The sequence below is a fragment of the Pinus tabuliformis genome, chromosome Q (assembly GCF_031772625.1).
Source record: "Pinus tabuliformis cultivar Carrire ecotype Pingquan chromosome Q, CPIR1, whole genome shotgun sequence".
NCBI lineage: Eukaryota > Viridiplantae > Streptophyta > Pinopsida > Pinales > Pinaceae > Pinus > Pinus tabuliformis.
This window is the reverse complement of record NC_142296.1, coordinates 826,916,463-826,936,811: the sequence shown is the minus strand read 5'-3', so window position 1 is coordinate 826,936,811 and position 20,349 is coordinate 826,916,463.

The following is a 20,349-nucleotide window of genomic DNA, read 5'->3' as shown; positions in this document are numbered from 1 at the left end:
CATTCCAGTTTAATTCTTTCTCTTGGGGAATCTTGTGAGAAGGAAAGGGCCCGCCTTCCTCACAAGATTCACCCCTTCATTCCTGTAGTTGTTCATTTCTTATGTATTTGCGTTGTGTTTGGTTCTGTTGCTGAAACACTAGTTACATGGTTTGTGATACTCTGTTTCTTAGCGCTACATGTATTGATTGCACGAGTGGATGATGAGAGCATGTGCTGAAGATCCCGGTACAGAGGGATAGGGTCTTGCTCCATTGATTGCTTTCTTTTACTTGCAGTGTGATTAGAACAGAGAGGCCAAGTGCTGAAGATTCCTGTTCCTGGGAATAGGGTCTTGACCTTTCGAGATTACTTCTTTTGCAGTGTGATTAGTGCCAGGCGGCAGGTGCTGAAGTTCCCACCAAGGAATAGGGTCCTGTTCCTGCTATAGTTGAATGATTTCTTTCTTTATACATTTATTTTCCTTTTGCTGTAACAGAGAAATCGTGTCTGCTATAAGTTAATTGACTTCAGCTTTAATTAAGTAGACTGTAAATTGATAGATTACTGAATTTAACAATTGTGTGTGATTTTCTTTTACTACAACATTGAACTGCTTTTGACATTGAGCACATACAGTGCGCTATTACCTTTGGAATAAAAAGACCTTCTCGGGTTGACAATTTATGTGGAGCTCGAATTGTGAAAACAATTAAAGCGACCAACATTTTGGCGCCGTTGCCGGGGAAGGTAATTATAGATTTCAAAAAGCATTTATCTATTTTTTTTCTAATGTGCAGGATTGTATGAGAGGACGAGGAAACCAGAAGAAAAATAACCGCGCAGGTGGCAAGGGCTGGGGAGGACGAAAAACGTTTATTGACGAAATTGTATCAAAGGCTGAATCATCACAAAGACTGAGTTCTCGGAAGTCAAAATTTCAGCGTTCCCCTCAGTCAGATTACAGAACAGAAGAAGTTGTGGGTCCTGAACATACAGAAGAAGTTGTGGGTCCTGAAAATACAGAAGAATCAGCAGGCAGCGCTGAAGAGTCAGAGGAAAGTAACAGAATAGAAGAACATATCGAAGAGATAGTAGAAAGCGTTGGACGACCGGTAGGAAATATTGAAGAATCAATAGAGGATTCTGACGATCGAGAAAGTGCAGTAGGAGGACCAACAATGGAAGACAACAATGATAATCTCCTCTTTGGAGGAGGACGTATAGGTCCTGAAGAAGAAAGAAGGGATGAAAATTCTCTTTCTACCTTGGGATTTCCCATCAGTGATCTTCCTGCAGGAACAATGAAAAATATCCCATTGTCTGCCCTACCTAACTTTCATGGTTTATCTACTGAGGATCCTGACGAGTTTCTTTTTGAATTTGATATTTTATGCAGAAGCTATGATTATGTTACTAATGCTCAAAAGTTGAAACTGTTTCCAGCCACCTTAAAAGGAAATGCCTTGAGATGGTTCATGAGCCTTGGGAGCCAGGTAATCACAACATGGGAGCAAATGAAACAAAAATTTCTGCTTAAATATCAGGACTACTGCCGGACAAGAGAGAAGAAGGATGAATTATTCAATATGGCACAAAAATCGGATGAAAGCTTGGAGGACTACATCGAAAGATTGCAATACAACATACAAAGATCCGATCATCCAGATATAAGTAAGGAAATTCGTAAAACAATATTACTTAGAGGGTTAAGGGATGATTGTTTAAATATGTTAAATATGCTTGCTAAGGGAGACATATCTAAAGAATCATATGATGAGATTTGTGAACTTGCTAAAAGATGTTCTAGGGGAGCTGCAAGAAACAGAATAAGAGATTCCACCTATTCAAGGGTACAGAAATCAGCCAATGGAGGAGCAACAAGAGCAGAGATAGGTAATTTGCTTGAAGAATTTAAAACCGAAATGCTAAGTTCTTTTGCTTCGCAGATTGACACTTTGCAGGTTAAGAAGAAGCAGGCTGAGGCAGAAGCAACTCTGGCTGTCTACTGCCCGAAATGTAGAGATAAACATCCACTAAGGGAGTGCCCAAGAGAAAAATTACCAGTTTGCACCCTTTGTGAGAAAGATCATGAGACAGAACAATGTCCATCTCTACCGGGGATAAAAGCAGCGATGCAGCCAACGGAAGAAGAAGCTGAAGCCGTCTACCTGCTAACTCAAAGAAGACAATGGCCATCTAAAGGGCAAGGTACGAATTCTGGTATGCCATTTAATCGTTGGAATAATCATTCAGCTTTTGGCCAAACAAGCTACCCCTCCTTCAACCAAATGCAATATCCACTTTTCAATCAAATGAGCTTCCCACCCATGCAAATGCAAAACCCTCCCTTTGTTGATCCTTCAATGTGGACTCCTTGGCCTCCACAGCAACCACCTCCTTTCAATCCTTGGAACCTAAGTTGGAATAATCAATCATTTCCATACCCAAATCAGATGCCTCAATTCCAACAATCACTCTCTCTACCATCAAATGCCCCACCAAACAACCAAATGAGACCCCAACTACCCGCGCAACCAAATCCTAACCCCAACAATAAAGCTGTGCAAGTTATTGAAATTCAGAATCAGTCTATATCCCCTACTATGCAATGTAATGATATTCATTTGAGATCTGGAAGAGTAGTAGAGCCTATTATTGATGATATAACTGATTCAGATAAAAATGAAACCGAAAAGCAAAAAGAAGCTCAACCACCTTCTAACAAAAATACTGAATCAACAGAACCTCCATTCCCCGAGCGTTTGGTTTTAACCAAAACAACTGAAACTCCTGCTTTTAATTTTATGGGGGAATTGCAAAATTTGTATATTAAGATTCCACTTTTACAAGCATTAAAAGATGTACCAATTTATGCCAAAACATTAAGGGATATTTGTGTGAAGAAACCTGGTAGGAAAACCAAGGATCCCCTTACAGTACATGTGATGGGAGACTTGTCTGCATTAATGTCTGGAAAAACCCCTCCTGTAAAATACGGTGATCCTGGCCATCCTACTGTTACAGTTCAGATTGGTAAAGCAGTAATCCCCCGGGTTTTGGTAGATTTAGGTGCAGCAATTAATATAATGACTCTGGAAACTTCACAATTGCTACAGCTGAATAACACAATCAGAGAAACACCCACCATTTTAGAGTTAGCTGACCGTTCCACAATTAAACCAGAAGGGGTTGTCGAAGACCTGCTCATTTCAGTTGAATCCTGGAAATATCCAGCTGATTTTGTTGTATTGCAAACCAAAACAAAGCTGGGGGGACATCCCTTAATTCTAGGAAGGCCATGGTTGGCCACAGCTGATGCATTTATAAGTTGCAGATCTGGTTCAATGACAATTTCTAATGGTTATGAAACAAAACAGTTAACTCTTTATCCTCACGCTACGCCAGTAGTTAATAATGAAGATTCTTTATGGATGGATTATGATGATAATGCTGTTCAGCCGATTCTAACTATAGGACAAGCTTTAACTCTTAAGGACAATACAGAAGATGAAATAATCAATAATTTTATTTGTGAACCTTCTTCTGTTATTGCTGAAACACACAACCAATTGACTGCAATTTTCGAAACTGATATGCAAGAAAAGATTGAACCTGAAGATTCATCTCAAACTTTAAACACGATCCCATCTAAGAGCGTAACAGTTGAGATTGAGCCCGGTAAGACATTAAACATAAATCCTGATTTAACAGACACTGAAACAGAGCAGCTAATGAAGCTATTACACAAATATAAGGAGGCATTTGCCTGGGATTACACGGACATGAAAGGTATTTCTTCTGAATTATGTACTCATAGAATTTACATTAAAGAAGGATGCCGACCTGTTTGTCAACCCCAAAGACGGATGAATCCTAATTTACGAGAAATTGTTAAAGAAGAACTTCAAAAATTGCTTAATGCAGGGTTTATATACCCCATATCTGACAGTGAATGGGTTTCCCCGTTAGTAATTGTTCCTAAGAAAAACGGGAAATGGAGGGTATGTGTTGACTATAGAGCTTTAAACAAAGCTACCCAAAAGGATCACTTTCCCTTACCGTTCATTGATCAGGTGTTGGACAGTCTTGCAGGGAAGAAATTCTTCTCTTTTCTAGACGGATTCAGTGGTTATAATCAGATAAAAATTGCGCCCCAGGATCAAGACAAAACCACTTTCACCAGTCCTTGGGGAACTTTCGCCTATAGAGTTCTCCCATTTGGATTATGCAATGCACCAGCAACCTTTCAAAGAGCTGTTATAGGAATTTTCTCAGATATGCTGAATGACTGTATGGAAATATTTATGGATGATTTTACCCCCTATGGTGTGTCTTTTGAAGAGGGATTACAAAACCTTGAGAAAGTACTAGAAAGATGTATTCAAGCTCACCTTTCCTTAAGTACAGAAAAATGTCACATGATGATGAGTGAGGGAATAGTGCTTGGACATTTTATTTCAGCTCTAGGTATTCAGGTAGATCCATCTAAAATATTAGTCATTCAGAATCTTTCTATTCCTAAAACTCAAACTGATGTGAGAAGTTTTTTAGGACATGCTGGTTATTATAGGAGATTTATTAAAGATTTCTCTAAAATAGCTTCTCCATTGTTTGTATTGCTTATGAAAAATGCTGAATTCAAGTGGAATAGTCTTTGTCAAAAAGCTTTTGAAGAACTGAAGCAGCAGCTGTCTACTGCTCCTATTTTGAGGGGGCCTGACTGGAATCTTCCATTTCACATATCTTCTGATGCTTCAGACAGTGCTATTGGAGCAGTCCTGGGACAAGAGGAAAATCATCTTCCTTATGCTATATACTTTATCAGTAAGAACATGACCTCTGCTGAGCTTAACTATACAGTTACCGAGAAAGAGTTCCTTGCAGTAATCTATGCCATTAATAAATTCAGACACTATATTACTGGTTATCCTACGTTTGTGCACACTGATCATTCAGCTATTAAATACTTAATGAACAAATCTGTCACAAATGCTAGAGTTACCAGATGGCTATTACTATTGCAGGAATTTGATATTACAATTATAGATCGGCCTGGTAAAGAAAATGTGGTGGCTGACTTTCTTTCACGGTTAAAAACTGATAATAATATTCCAGTAGATGATAGTTTTCCTGACGAATATTTGTTTGCAGTTTCTGCTCATTCCCCATGGTATGCAGATATTGCTAACTACTTGGTTGCAGGAAAACTACCAGCACACCTGTCATACAGGGAAAAAAGAAGAATTGTTCAACAAAGTGCCAGGTATAGCTGGATCAGCGGATGTCTCTTCTATACTGGGCTTGATCAGGAGATTCGAAGATGCATTAGAGAAGATGAAGTGTATGACATACTCAAAGCTTGTCATGATGGTCCTTGCGGAGGCCATTTTGCTGATAAAAGAACAGCGCATAAAATTCTGAGGATGGGCTACTATTGGCCCTCATTATTCAGAGATGCAAAGAAGTATGTAAGAGCTTGTGATAGCTGCCAGAGAATGGGTCAACCCAATCATAGAGACCAAATGCCACTAAACCCCCAGGTAGTTTCTGAACCATTTGAAAGATGGGCCTTGGACTTCATAGGACCCATTAACCCTCCATCCAATCAAAGAACCTATATATTAGTCTGCACAGACTATATGACTAAGTGGGTGGAAGCCAAAGCACTTATTAGAGCCAATGAAGAGGCTGTTTTGTCTTTCTTGTTTGAAGATATTTTCACTAGATTTGGAATCCCCAGAGAGCTAGTTACTGATGGAGGACCTCCATTCAATTCTCATGGTTTCAAATCTACTCTCCACAAATATCATATTCAACATAGAATGACCACACCATACCACCCCCAGGCCAATGGGCAGGTGGAAAGCACAAACAAAGTTTTAGAGGCCATTCTAACTAAAACAGTCAAAGACAACCGAAAGGATTGGTCCCAAAGGCTCCCTGAGGCATTATGGGCTTACAGGACTACTTGGAGAAACACTACCGGTTTTTCTCCCTATGAATTGGTTTACGGTAAAAATGCTATTTTTCCTGTGGAATTTGAAATTAAAACTTTAAAGACTGCCTTAGCTGTTAATCTTGATTTGAATGATGTGCAGACAGCTAGATTGCAGCAACTTTTGGAGTTGGATGAAAAGAGATTGGATGCCATTCACCAAACAAACATGATTCAACAACAAAGAACGAAATGGCATGACAAAATTATCAAACACAAGCAGTTCCAAAAAGGTAATTGGGCCTTGCTGTATGATTCTCGGTTTGAAAATTTTCAGGGAAAGCTACGTACACGTTGGCTTGGACCATATGAAGTAGAAGATGTCTTTCCAAACGGAACGGTAAGACTTGTAACAATTGATGATGCTAAAACACCTCTACTAGTCAATGGCCATAGGCTCCGTTTGTATGAACGCCCTGTTTCTAAAGAAGATTTCAAGACTGCTTGCATGACTGATATTCATTATCTTTTTCCAGGGGAGTCTTCTGCTCCTCACAGCACTTAATTTTCTGCACTATATTTTTTTTTTTTTTTTTAGTAGTAGATTAGATTTAGCACTAATAATCCCTGTCAAGGATTGGCATATTACAATTGAATTTTGCAGATTCTGGAAAGGCAATAAGAAGGACAGATTCATCCTGAGAAGATCTGGAGTTTTAATCAAGAAGCTCTTCCATTCATTTTACCCCTTTTTCCTAAAAAGGCAATATTCCCCCATACCCACATTATTTCTATCACTCCCACCACTCCTGAAACATCCTCCTTCAGTCAGTATTTTCCACTCCTTACTGCTGAAATAATCCCTTACCATTCACAGACCTAAGTCAGTTATCCCAATTCTCTGATTTTTCCCGTTGCTGAAACACCTGTTTTAGCAACGTAACACCAGAGTTTTCCCGTTGCTGAAACACCTGTTTCAGCAACGTAACACCAGAGTTTTCCCGTTGCTGAAACACCTGTTTCAGCAACGTAACACCAGATTTTTCCCGTGCTAAAACACCAGATTTTTCCCGTTGCTGAAACACCTGTTTCAGCAACATATCATTGATTCCACTCGTTGCTGAAACACCTGGTTTAGCAATACATGATCAATTTCTCCGGTTGCTGAAACACTTACCTCAGCAATGCATTGTTCATTTTTCAGTTGCTTAAATAACAGTTTCAGCAATTGATTATCATCAAAGTAATATCCCTTCTGGTTCTTACAGAAGCTTTCTGGTTCTTCACAATACTCCTGGTGAAAATTATTTGTCATATGCCAGACTCAGTTACACCTTCAATCCACAGACCCTTCCATGATCACGCAACGCTATTGCAACCGACACTTCGAATTATTAATTAAAGGTAAAGTATAAGGTATATGGTTTTATGTAATTCGGTTAAATCATATTAAAGGAGAGGATTTCATTTCATAATGATTGCATATCTCCCCACGTCCAATCATAATTATACCATACGTAAGGGGGGGAATTCCAAAAATGGAATGATTATTTCGCATGCACCAACCTGCCGCCTGTTATCGTATCCATTTTTGCCGTCATTTAGACTTCGCAGCCATTGTTGCAACAACTAAGTCTGATCAGGGTCTGAGAATACTGAATTGTGCCTCTGCGGAAAAACTCAGAGCTTTAGCCATGGGAAAGGCGGCCATTAGAAGTGAGCCCGGCTCCATAAGTCTTCTACAGTTCTTTCCGGAAGCATATCAGATCTTCCAACAAGCAGGGTGGACAGCATATTTTGAAAGGTTGGGAGATTTTAACGCAGAAGAAGTATTAGAATTCGCACAGAACTTTGAAGGCAATTTCTCAGTGGTCCGGGGGGTTCGCATTTCAGTGACAGAGGATGACATAGTTCAGGTATCAGGGTTGCCAGCTGAGGGCATTCGCTGGTTCAGCAGGAAGACGGTCGTTCTTAACGCCCAACAAGACTTTTTGCGCCCGGACGAGCAAGTGGAATCTAGAGGCCGCAGGGTCAGTCTGCATTCACTTCCTCAACCATGGCCATCAGTGGCAGAATTCGTCAAACACTACCTCACATGCGAAGGGCGTTATCAGGTAGTGTACAACCACGACTTTGTTCTGCTGAATCATTTGAGAAATGGAAGATTGGTTAATATCCCTTATTATCTGCTTGGTTGTATTAAGAACATGTCGTATTATTGTAAGCAAGCCAAAACTCCCATGACATCCCTTACCCACCATCGCTTATGTCAGCTGCTAATACAGAGGGGTTTTGCTCAGCAAAATCCTCCTCTGCAGGCCCTACCTGAAATTCCTTCGCAAGCCCCACCTGAAGTCCCTTTGCAAACCCCACCCGAAACTCCTCAACAAGAGAAAACGTCCCAATTGTCTGAAAATCCTCATGAAGAACAACAGGAGGAAATCCTGAATTCTCCCGTCAACCCAACCCCGAGCTCGCCACAGTTAGCAGAGCTAACACCCTCTATTATTCCTGTCCCTAGTGACGACTCTCCAATACCCCCTTCTTCACCTATCAAGAAAAAAAGGAAAACCCCAGCAGTCACAAGTTCCAAACCACGGACAAGGTCCACATCCCAAATTCCTACCTCTCCGCAAAACCCTGTCCTGAAGAAAAAGCACTCCCATTCAAGAAAAAGGAAAGGCAGCGATTTTGCTGCCTTCCTACCAAAAAGAAAGAGGACAAAGACTGTTGAGGCAGAATCTACCTCCATTTTCCCTAACCCTGCCACTATTGTATTGAAACCCTTATCCCCATCCCGAACTCCTCAGCCGGCTTCATCCGAGGACACAGTCCCACAAAAATCAGTACCTCGGGATAATACGACAATGATTCTGGATCAAGAAGTGACTGCTCCACAAGAACCAGTCACTTGCCCCGCGACTGTAACACAAGAACCAGTCACTAAGGAAGAAGAATACACCAAGCAGGTTGATGAGGGGAAACGCCCAGTGACTGTTCCACAAGAACCAGTCACTGAAACAGAGGAATTTACGAAGCAGATTGTTAGTGAAGAATGTCCAGTGACTGTCCCACAAGAACCAGTCACTGAGGCAGCAGAATTTACAGAGCAGGTTGTTAGTGAGGAATGTCCAGTGACTGCCCCACAAGAACCAGTCACTGAAACAGAGGAATTTACGGAGCAGATTGTTAGTGAAGAATGTCCAGTGACTGTCCCACAAGAACCAGTCACTGAGGCAGCAGAATTTACAGAGCAGGTTGTTAGTGAAGAATGTCCAGTGACTGCCCCACAAGAACCAGTCACTGAAGCAGAGGAATTTACGGAGCAGATTGTTAGTGAAGAATGTCCAGTGACTGTCCCACAAGAACCAGTCACTAAGGCAGAAGAATTCACAGAGCAGATCAATACTGAAGAATGCCCAGTGACTGTTCCACAAGAACCAGTCACTAAGTCACAAGAACACAACAAGCAAGATGATAGTCGGAAATGCCCAGAGATTCAAATGTCAGAAATAGTAGCTGAGGAACAAGGATTCATTCCTGACAGAGCACGAGGACTATTTACTGTGGTATCAGAACTAGTTTCTGACAAACAAGAATCCATTCCTGGCATAATGGATGAAACACCAGAGGCACCCATTGTGGTGCAGCAACCAGCCACCACTATGCACCACCAAAATATTCCAGCAGAAACAACTAGCATACAAGGCCCACATACAATGGCATCCCTACTACAGGAAAATGAATCCCTGAAGACTGAAATAGAAGCCTACAAAGCTGAGTTAGCCATGGCTCGAGAAGCTTTTGAAAAAGAACTCAATCTCCATACATTAGCACAAGTAGCCTCAATGCAGAACATGGAAACATGTATAGAATATATGTGCAAAGAGTGTGGCATTATTTATCAGAATGCAGGCTATAAAATAGTTGAAATTTCACTCCCTGAGACAATTATGACAAAGGAAACACAGGAGGAATGCCCCACTGCTCCACAAGAACCAGTGGGACCTCCTGCGGTGCAAGAAGAAGAAGAAGAAACCGAACAAGAGATATCTCATCCCTTGGGGACAGATGCAGCAATCCCGGCAGAAGAAACACTGCCAGAGCACACCACTATTGATTTAGATATTCCAGAAGAAGCAACATTGCCAGAACACATGATTACTGATTCAGATATTCCAGCTGAGGAAACATCACCAGAGCATACTACTACTGAAACAGCTGTTTCGGCAGAAGAGACACTGCCTCAGCACACTACTGGTGCAAGTATTCCAACAGAAGAAATAATGCCTCAGTGCATTTCTTCTGAGGCAGCCACACAAACAGAGGAAATAGCGCCCAAGCCTACTACTTCTGTTAAAAAGACACAGACTCGGCCATGGGACCCATTGGAACAATTCAACAGATGAAAGAAGGAACATGCCGAGAACCAGGATATAATATTACAACAGCATAAGTTGCAATGGCAAAACTTTGTATACACTAACTGGGAGAATTTGGAACAATTACTGCAAGAGCACAGGGAATATAAGAAGGAAGCCAGACGGTCTAAGGAACGGATAGCCCTGATATTTTCATTGGTGCGAAAGTTGATGGTTACACGGAAACCTTCTGTAAACTATGCTCTTTTTCTTGCTGAACGATTAGCTTACTTTCAAATTAAATCAATTGCACATGGTAGACCACATGAAGTACTGACTTCAGAAAAATTTGTTGAGACCTTCAAGGAGGCCCCTGAAAGCGACCAGCATCTGCTGTGCGAACTCTACTTGCATAATGAAGCCATGCCTGAAGAAAGAAGAGTTAATCTTACTCCAATTGCAGGAGATATACAAATAAGGGCATTCGCTTCATTCTTGTCTAATCAGCTCACTTGGCAGACTGCGTTCAATACAAGCAGTCATAATGAGGAGAATAAACTCCTGTGGATTAGGCCAGAGCCGGTAAGCCCAGCCATGTTCATAGCACAGTACTATGAATACTTGCAGAAGCCAGGTATGAGCGAGCACATAGAACAATTACAGGCTTCCATCCTTTTTAATTGTCAAGAGCATATTCGACTGAAGGGTCCTGCTGCACTGAAGGCCAATGATCTCTTTTGGCAGCAATCAGATAAGGAAAGACAGGATTATCATCCTCTTAACCCTCTCAATTTTCACGCTGCATTGTATAGAGTCCCTAAGTATGTCAATTGCATTCAGCATTGCGGAGTCAACTGGATTGGGTATCATTTCCGTTTTCCCATCTTATGGCTGCCGTCAGAGAAATATCAAAATCATTACCTGTTGACTGACGAAGAGGAAGCCTCGGCATGGCAACGGTTACAGCTCAACAACGGATTCCGAGCTCCTACAGACGCCACTTTCTCCAGCTACTGCTTGAGTAATCTGCATTGCCAGTCCCAGTACTCAGACTCTGATTCAGACGAAGGGGTTGCCTGAGGACATGCAACATTTTTAGCTGGGGGGGATGTTAGGACTCCAATATGTATCATTTTGTTATATACTTTCATATCATTTTACTCTCAAAACCATAAGCTCCAATGTCTTTTTCATTCACTATATCCTAAGGTATATGGAAACCTTCTCTTTATTATATGATTAATCTGTCTTACATTTAATTCCATAATACTCTTATATTTTATCAATTATTGAAGTGCATTGTTGCTAACACAAGTCAAAGATCGCAGATAATATATGCCTTATTGGGAATGAGCGGTCGTTGCTGAAACAGCTGAAACAGTCAACTCCGTTGCTGAAACAGCTGTCCCGTTGCTGCAACAGCCAACGCAGTTGCTGAAACAACCGTCAAAGCACGCAACTCCCGCTATGCGTTTTGCGATTCTGGAAGAACTTTTTGTGGATAATAGCAGCAGCCAGAAGATACGGTTACCTGAATCATCTTGAAGATAGCATCTCTGTTGTCTCGGTTGTAACAGTATCTCTTTTTAAGAAAGAACAGAATAGTTTTGTTTAGAACAGAATCGAGATCTCCGTTCTTGTGTAAAATTGTAAATGATGCCTCCTCTTTAAAAAGAGGAGACATCATCATTAGAAGGGATCGATCAAATTGTAATTTTTGAGAACAGCATCGTGTGAGACAGGAGCTAGTCTCCTCTTTTGTATGTACCAGTTTTCTAGACAGATGAATAAAGACCTGTTTTGAGCATTCCAGTTTAATTCTTTCTCTTGGGGAATCTTGTGAGAAGGAAAGGGCCCGCCTTCCTCACAAGATTCACCCCTTCATTCCTGTAGTTGTTCATTTCTTATGTATTTGCGTTGTGTTTGGTTCTGTTGCTGAAACACTAGTTACATGGTTTGTGATACTCTGTTTCTTAGCGCTACATGTATTGATTGCACGAGTGGATGATGAGAGCATGTGCTGAAGATCCCGGTACAGAGGGATAGGGTCTTGCTCCATTGATTGCTTTCTTTTACTTGCAGTGTGATTAGAACAGAGAGGCCAAGTGCTGAAGATTCCTGTTCCTGGGAATAGGGTCTTGACCTTTCGAGATTACTTCTTTTGCAGTGTGATTAGTGCCAGGCGGCAGGTGCTGAAGTTCCCACCAAGGAATAGGGTCCTGTTCCTGCTATAGTTGAATGATTTCTTTCTTTATACATTTATTTTCCTTTTGCTGTAACAGAGAAATCGTGTCTGCTATAAGTTAATTGACTTCAGCTTTAATTAAGTAGACTGTAAATTGATAGATTACTGAATTTAACAATTGTGTGTGATTTTCTTTTACTACAACATTGAACTGCTTTTGACATTGAGCACATACAGTGCGCTATTACCTTTGGAATAAAAAGACCTTCTCGGGTTGACAATTTATGTGGAGCTCGAATTGTGAAAACAATTAAAGCGACCAACACGTAGCACCTTGTTCCTGTGCACAACACCTAGTCTCTGTGCACAACGCCTTATTCCTATGCGCAGCTCCTCAAGGTTCTTTCCAAATTTTCCTAAGAAACCGACTTTTTCTCTCTTTTGGATGGGAGATCTCGATACTCAAGAGTGAATAGGAGGTAAATGAACCAAGTTTGGGGGCTTTTGAGTTTATATAGGAAAAATTATTTCTTTTTTTAAAAAAGAAATGGGACCCACAAACCTTTGAAAACTGATTTTTCACTTTTGAAGATAGAGTTACCTTTACAACTAAAACCTGAGCTGCCTTTTCACTTTCCTGAATCCTGGAACTTCTTCTTCTGGAACTTTTTGACCATGAGAACATGATGAATGTGTGATAACTCACAAATCAATACCCCAGAGTTGCTTGTCATACTCTATTCACTCTTGGACTTATTCATGAAAATGATGGACCTTGGAAACCCTAGCGACCTAATGGATGACCTGAAACTAAATGGAATGATGATGATGACCAACATGTTTTTATTATGACACCTCCAAAAATGTGATAGTTGACCAGCATGAGTGAATTTCCAAAAGACTGACCTCATTTCTAGACTGACCAAACAATGACCAAATTTTGTTGTGTAGACATAGTGACATAAAAAAAATGCTTTTGATAGTCTTGACAAGCATAGTAAAAGAACATTTGATCCAGGTGACAGGCTAACAAAACTGACACTAACATTGGCTCCAACTGGGGATGATGGCTCCTTGGAGGTGTCAAGAATGCCATAGACCAAGTAACCTTATCCATTGGGCAATGGAGTCAACATGTAGAAAAACATATTCTTGACTTAAAACTGATTGACCTTTTGACATGAAAAAGACTGAAAAGTGAAATAAAATCCAAAATATTAGTTGACCCAAGAAGCCTTAGGGCCTTCACTTCAGGCTTCAAACTCCTATGGCAGCCACCTAAATTGCTGGAAATAAAATACACATCGGTATATACAATTATGATGAATTTTCAGGACTTTTTTCAGACATAGTAGTGCTTGAGAAGCCTACCATTGATTGCTCCTCCTGAATAATCTCCTCCATCCATTTCTTCCAATAAGAAAGCATTCTTCCCTCTGAAAGCATAGATTATGTAAGGTACATTCCATAAGTTTTCAAACTTGCCATGTTTTTCCTTCTCTTCATTTCTAGCATCCCACCAAGGAACCACATCTCCTAGATTGAAATTGTCTTCATTGGTCTTGCAATCATAAATCTTTTTAATCTTCTCCTAGAGTTTGGATGTGTTCTGAAGAACCTCTTCCCTTGTCTATTGTAAATGAATCATTTGATTTATCCTTATTTGCATGTCATTAGTCTCACTATCCAATTCCTAAAGAATTTTCATGACCGAGACAACAAGAGATGAAGGAAACACTGTATCAATTCCATACACCAGCTGAAAAGGGGACATACCTATTGATTTTTTAGTGCTGAACCTGTCTGCCCATAAGGCATTGATGAGATTTTTATGCCAGTTCTTATTATTCACCTCTAGAACCTTCTTGATTATGTTAACCAAGGATTTATTGGAAGATTCAATAAAACCATTCCCTTGCGGATGATAAGTAGTAGAATGTCCTAACACAATATGGTATTTGGCACAGAAGTCCACCATTCTTTTTTACTTGAAAACAGTAGCATTGTCAGTAATTATTTTCTGTGGGCATCCAAATCTAGACAAAATATTAAAGTCATTGAATTGAATGATGACAGAATCAGTAGCTTGCCTGGTTGGGATTGCTTCAATCCACTTTGTGAAGTAGGCGATGGCTGTCAATATCCATATGTGATGAAGATGAAGGATGGATTTCGCCAATGAAATCAAGACCCCACTGCTGAAAAGGAGCTGAAATCGAAATAGGTTGTAATGGTAATGGAAAAATCTTTCTCTTTCCTTGAAAATTTTGACATTCATGGCAACTCATGATTGTTTTGTATACATCAGAAAGGAGGGTGGGCCAATAGAAGCTAGCTCTTAAGATCTTGTTTGTTGTAGTTTTCCAAAAGTGATGACCACCATAGTGTCCTTTATGGAAATCCTTCATGACATCCTTAGCTTGATTTTCTACCAAACAATTCAGCAACACACCACCAGGATCTTTCCAAAATAAAACACCATCTAGAATACGATATTTTGAAGCCTTGAATTTAAAAGATCTAGCTTTACCTTTGGGGGTTTCCAATGGAGGATTCAAGTGTTGTAAGACATAGACAATGTCGACATACCAAGGCGAGGACATAAACATATCTGACACCTGTAGGAAAGGATCATCTTCTTGTTGTTCTTCAGAATGTGCAGCAATCAAATTGATGTCTAGTGCATGTAGATTTGATTCAGCCATGAGTTTTGCTAGTCCTTGTCCCTTGATGATATTTGTAGGTTCGATCTCCAAGTCATACTCCAGCATAGTTGCAATCCACTTTCCTCTCCTACCTTCAGGATCTGTTTGCACAAGAATTTCCTTCATTGTTGCAGTAAGAACATAAGCAATGGTATGAGAATGTAGAATATAAACTTGGAAATCTTTCAGGGCTTTCACTAAAGCCAAAGCCTGCTTCTCAATGATATTGCATCTCAGTGCTACATCTCTTACAGTGTGACTAAAAAAAGCTATAGGTTGTTCGTTCTTCTGATCTTTCTTTTGCATTAGGATAGTTGCTAACATATGCTCAGAGGCAAAAGAAAAGATGATGAAATCTGAAGTGTAATCTGGGCTAATCAAAATAGGAGTAGTAGATAATGCAAACTTCACTGCGTGAAATGATTTCTTAGCCTATAAAGGCCACTTTACCTCACTTTCCTTCTTTAACATGTTTGTCATTTCTTTCAAGTGCTCAGCTAGATTATGAATGAATCTTCTCAGAAAATTGATTTTCCCATTGAAAGGCTGAATGTCTATCTTGTTCCTTGGGAAGTCTAATTGTTGAATGGCCTCCACTCTTGCAGGATCAATGCGGATTCTATCTTTAGAAATGATGTGTCCCAATAGCTTACCTTCTTCCATGGGGAACAAGCTCTTCTTTGGGTTGAGTGAGATGCCAAATTTTCTACATTTCTGAAAAACAATTCTTAAATGATGTAAATTATCTTCATTAGACTTTGAAAACATTGTAAGATCATTTAAATAGATAACCAGAAAGACATCTTTTTCATTTGAAAAAGCTATGTCCATATCCCCCGAAAAGTAGCTCCTACATTCTTCAACCCAAAAGGCATCTTGGCATACAAGAATGTACCCATGGCGTTGTGAAGGTTGTCTTGAGCTGATCATCCTTGTGTACCAGAATTTGGTTGTATCTGGAGTATCCATCTAGCAATGACATCCTAGAGGATCCAACTACCCTTTGAAGTATGTGAACCATCTTAGGCAGGGGATAATTGTCTTTCAAGGACACCTTGTTCAGATTTTTGAAATCAATACATAGACGAATTTCCCTGGTCTTCTTTCTTACGACACTAGATTAGACCTCCATTCATAAAATTGAATAGGGACTATGATTCCATACTTATAAAGCCTTTTTACCTCTTTCTCAATTGATGGCAGTAGCTTGCGATTTCCTCCTTAATTTCTGGTGAAATGGATTTTGATCAGGCTTAATAGGAATGGTATGCTGAATGATACTTTTGTCATAAACCTTCGGATCTGAATAGTCCCAAGCAAATACATCAGCAAATTATTTCATTAAAAACATGTACTTACTTTTTGTTTCAAGAGATAAGGACTTTGATAACTTGACCATTTTCAAATTATGAGTTGTGCCAATGTTTACATCTTCAACTCCTTTTTTGTAGGAACCATGGTGGGCTTCTTGGTGACATCATCAGGATCAAATAACTCTTCCAAAGGCACCAATCCTCTTGGAATGTTGTTTTCCTTGAGAGGAAATATCTCAATCTCAACTGAGTGGATGTCCATATCATTCATATTGGATGCAGCATCAATGTGAGAATTCTGAAATTCTCCTTACAATTGCAAAAAATTATCTATTTGTTTATCATCCCCAAACACTTGCCAAAATATCATGTTATCTGGAACAGCTGGGCGATGTTTGACATGGACGAAGTACTTCTGATTAGGATGAATAGGAATAAGAGACAAAGTGTATTCTGAAAAAGTCTTGAGGATGTCAAGAACAACATTGTGATAAGCTCTCATTCTTGGATGCTTGGCCTAGTATTCCCCTTTAACTTGTTTGATTACCAATTCAGAGTCGCCATAAACATAAATCTTCTTTGCTCCCAACTTCTTAAAAATTTTGAGGCCAGCAATCAATGCCTCATACTCCGCCTCATTATTTGAACACTCAAAAGCCAACTTCTAAGAACTCATTCTCACATTTCAAGGAATTTTATTTGACTGATGCAATGGACAATGTATCCAGACACCAATCCCAGCTCCTTATCTTCCTGATGCACCATCGAACTCCATGGTACAAAGACCATTTTCTTCATCTAGAAAAAGGATCTCTAAAGACTGAACTATTTTATCTTTAGGAAGATGGTTAGTTGTCTTAATACTCTTTGTTTTCTGCATTATTCTTTCAATCTCCTCAATAGAATTTGCTAGTTGCAAACACTATTTATTCACCTCTTTCCCTTCAGCTATAATGACTTCATGCATGCTTCTCATGACCTTGGGAACTTCTGAAATTTCCACTAGCTGAATTTCATCATCAACAGAATTTATATCGCTAAACAAAATGAAAGAATCAAGATCAGTATGGACAACATGTATAGGATGATTGACTGGCTTCTCCTTACTGTTGATCATGAATTTCATCTTCTTTTCCCTATAAAGTTTTTGGAGCTGACAAAAAATAAGGATAGTGGCATATGAAAAGTCAAGTTGTAGATTTCCCTTTAGTTTTTCTCCCCAAGATCTTGAAAGAAACATGCCAAACCCAGGAGGAATATCAGCAACTACTACATCCATGATTACATTTTTGGTCGAGATTTGGTCCAAGGATACTACCAAGTCTTTAATGAGGCCAAGGCATTTCACTCTCCCGGAATCAAAGGAATAAAGATCATGGTAGGGTCGGGTGATACTCAGTCCTAGTTTATCCATGATGGCTTTAGGCATAAGATTATGTGAGGCACCAAAATCTAGCATGGCATTATGGAGGATAAAATCATGAAGTTTAAGACTCAGATAAAAAGGAGGGATTTCACTATCTTCAGGAGTTCCTTCTAAGGCTAGACCAAAAAGGATTGTTGGCTCATCATCAGCTACATTAACTGTATCAGACATCTGGTCAACCTTAAGCATCTTTGCAATCTGAAATTTATATTTGTCATTCTTCACTAATTCAGTGAGGGGAATAGAAACATTCAATTTAGAAATTTAATTTTCCAAACTAAAAAGGTTAGATTGCTTTTCTACCTCCTTTGCAGTGATGTCCTTCTTTTATGTTTTCCCTTTAGCTTGTGACTCCTTCTTGTGGCTTTCAGTCTGCAACTCTTTTTCCTTCCTCACATTGCTGGTAGAGGCTTCATTTGTTCTGTCCCAATTCAGTGTGACAATGTTTGTTTCTTTATTCTAACCTGCAGGAGCAGTTTCCTTGCTTGGTGTGTCTTTTTGTACATTTTTCTTTTCTGAGTTAAAGTAACAGGTGCATTTCTATTCCTCAAATTGTACTACTTTTAGAGATGACTAAGGGCGTTCTGCTATCCTCTTTGTTATTCTTCAGTTTGAACAGCCCACAGATCATCACTTGCAAGTACAAATTGTTGATCACTTGGTATGAGAGAATCTTCGGAAAACTGATCTTCTTCTATTAGGAAAGTAGGTAGTTCATCTTCTTAAAAGAAGTGATTCACTTCCACAATCTCTTCTTCATCGTCATCCTGGCCTTCAGTATAATTTTTCTGAAATGGAGCTCTTACTTAACCTTAAGGATCTTGGTTTCATTACTCTTTCTGTCAATTTCTGAACTACTATTGTTGATGTCTACCAAAGTTAGGATTCCTTACTGAAGGTTCTACTTGTCGATCAGTTATGGATATTCTATCCATCGTCCTCTCCATATTTTTTATCAGATTGTCAAGCTTTACATCAGAGGATGATGTAGGCCCTTCTTTAAAGACAACTTTCTTCTCAAACCTCTCCAGCTTTGATTTAGACTTCTTGATAAGTAGATTGTCTTCAACACTCACTGCATTTCGTTGCATTTCTTCAAGAGTAGCAGGGTCTCTCTCCCTGAGCTGATATTCCATGTCTGAGTCAAAGGCATCAAGATAATGGAGAAGTGCTAGACCAGGCGAAGGCTTCATATCATTAGGAATAGAATTGTATACCAAAGTAAATCTTGTAAATTCTTGAACTGTCTCATTTGCATTTATTTTCATTGAATTATACTCAGCCAATATCTGCAATGGGTTTTTCTTCTCTTACCAATGAGCTAGGAACAATTCAATCAACCTTTGTGAGTTATTTACAGAATTAGCAGCTAGGCTGTGAAACCACTTCTTCACATCCCCTAAAAATCTCTGAGTTATGATTCTCATTTTAGCATCATCATCATCAATTTTGTATAGGTCAATAAAATCTATCAATTTATCAACATGATGTTGAGCTGTGACTTTTGCACTTCCATCAAACAAGGGGATTCTTTGACCATAATTCTGAGGCAGAGCAGAAAATTGAGCAGGTAGTATGAGGGGTGTAAATCATGCCATGACTGTTGGAGGTGGTGGGGATACTACAATTGGCTATGTAGGTAAGGATGATGATACTGATGGCGATGGGGGAGTTACTACAATTCGTTGTAGAGGCAAAGATGGAAAAAATGGAGGTGGTATGAAAGATGATGAAAGTGAGGTCTTGGGAGATGTAACAGATGTGCTTGGAGGTGAAATGGAAGATGAAGCAGTGGCTAGGTATTCAAGCTGATACTGGAGGAAGGCCTTTTCATTAGTGACCTAGAGTTGGTCAGCAAGGCTTTGAATCTTAACAAAATTCAACCATAGTTCATGATCAGTTTTAGCAGACAAAGATGATGAAGAAATAGAGTGAGTTTCAACCTTTAAAGGCTCTAATGTCACTTCAAAAATACAGGACTCAGACATCGACCTGGAAAGAGATAATTATATCTTCTCATCAAAAGGAATTTTCTCAAAGGCAAACCGATTTTTATGAAGAGAAGTTGTTCTTTAAATTTTTTGAACTACACTTTTAGTGATGGGTAATCTAAGTTTTCAAGGCAGCCTTTTTGGATCTTCAACAATGAAGGGTGGATTAGGGTTAGGGTTTGACTTGTTATGCCTTTTAGAAGCCAGAATGTACAAACCCTAAACTGATGAAATTTATGAATTCAACCTATCTTTGGATATTGGAATCTGCGAACTACAAAACCAGTTCTTTGAAATCTCTTAGATATTTCCCAGGAATGATTTCACAATTGTTCCCCGGAAACGGTGCCAAAATGTTAGTCCTTACAATTTCCTAGGCTGAAAAGGAAATCAAGAAGGGTAACCTCAAACCACTTCAGCTCAATAGCTAGCCCTACTAAGCATGAGAGGGA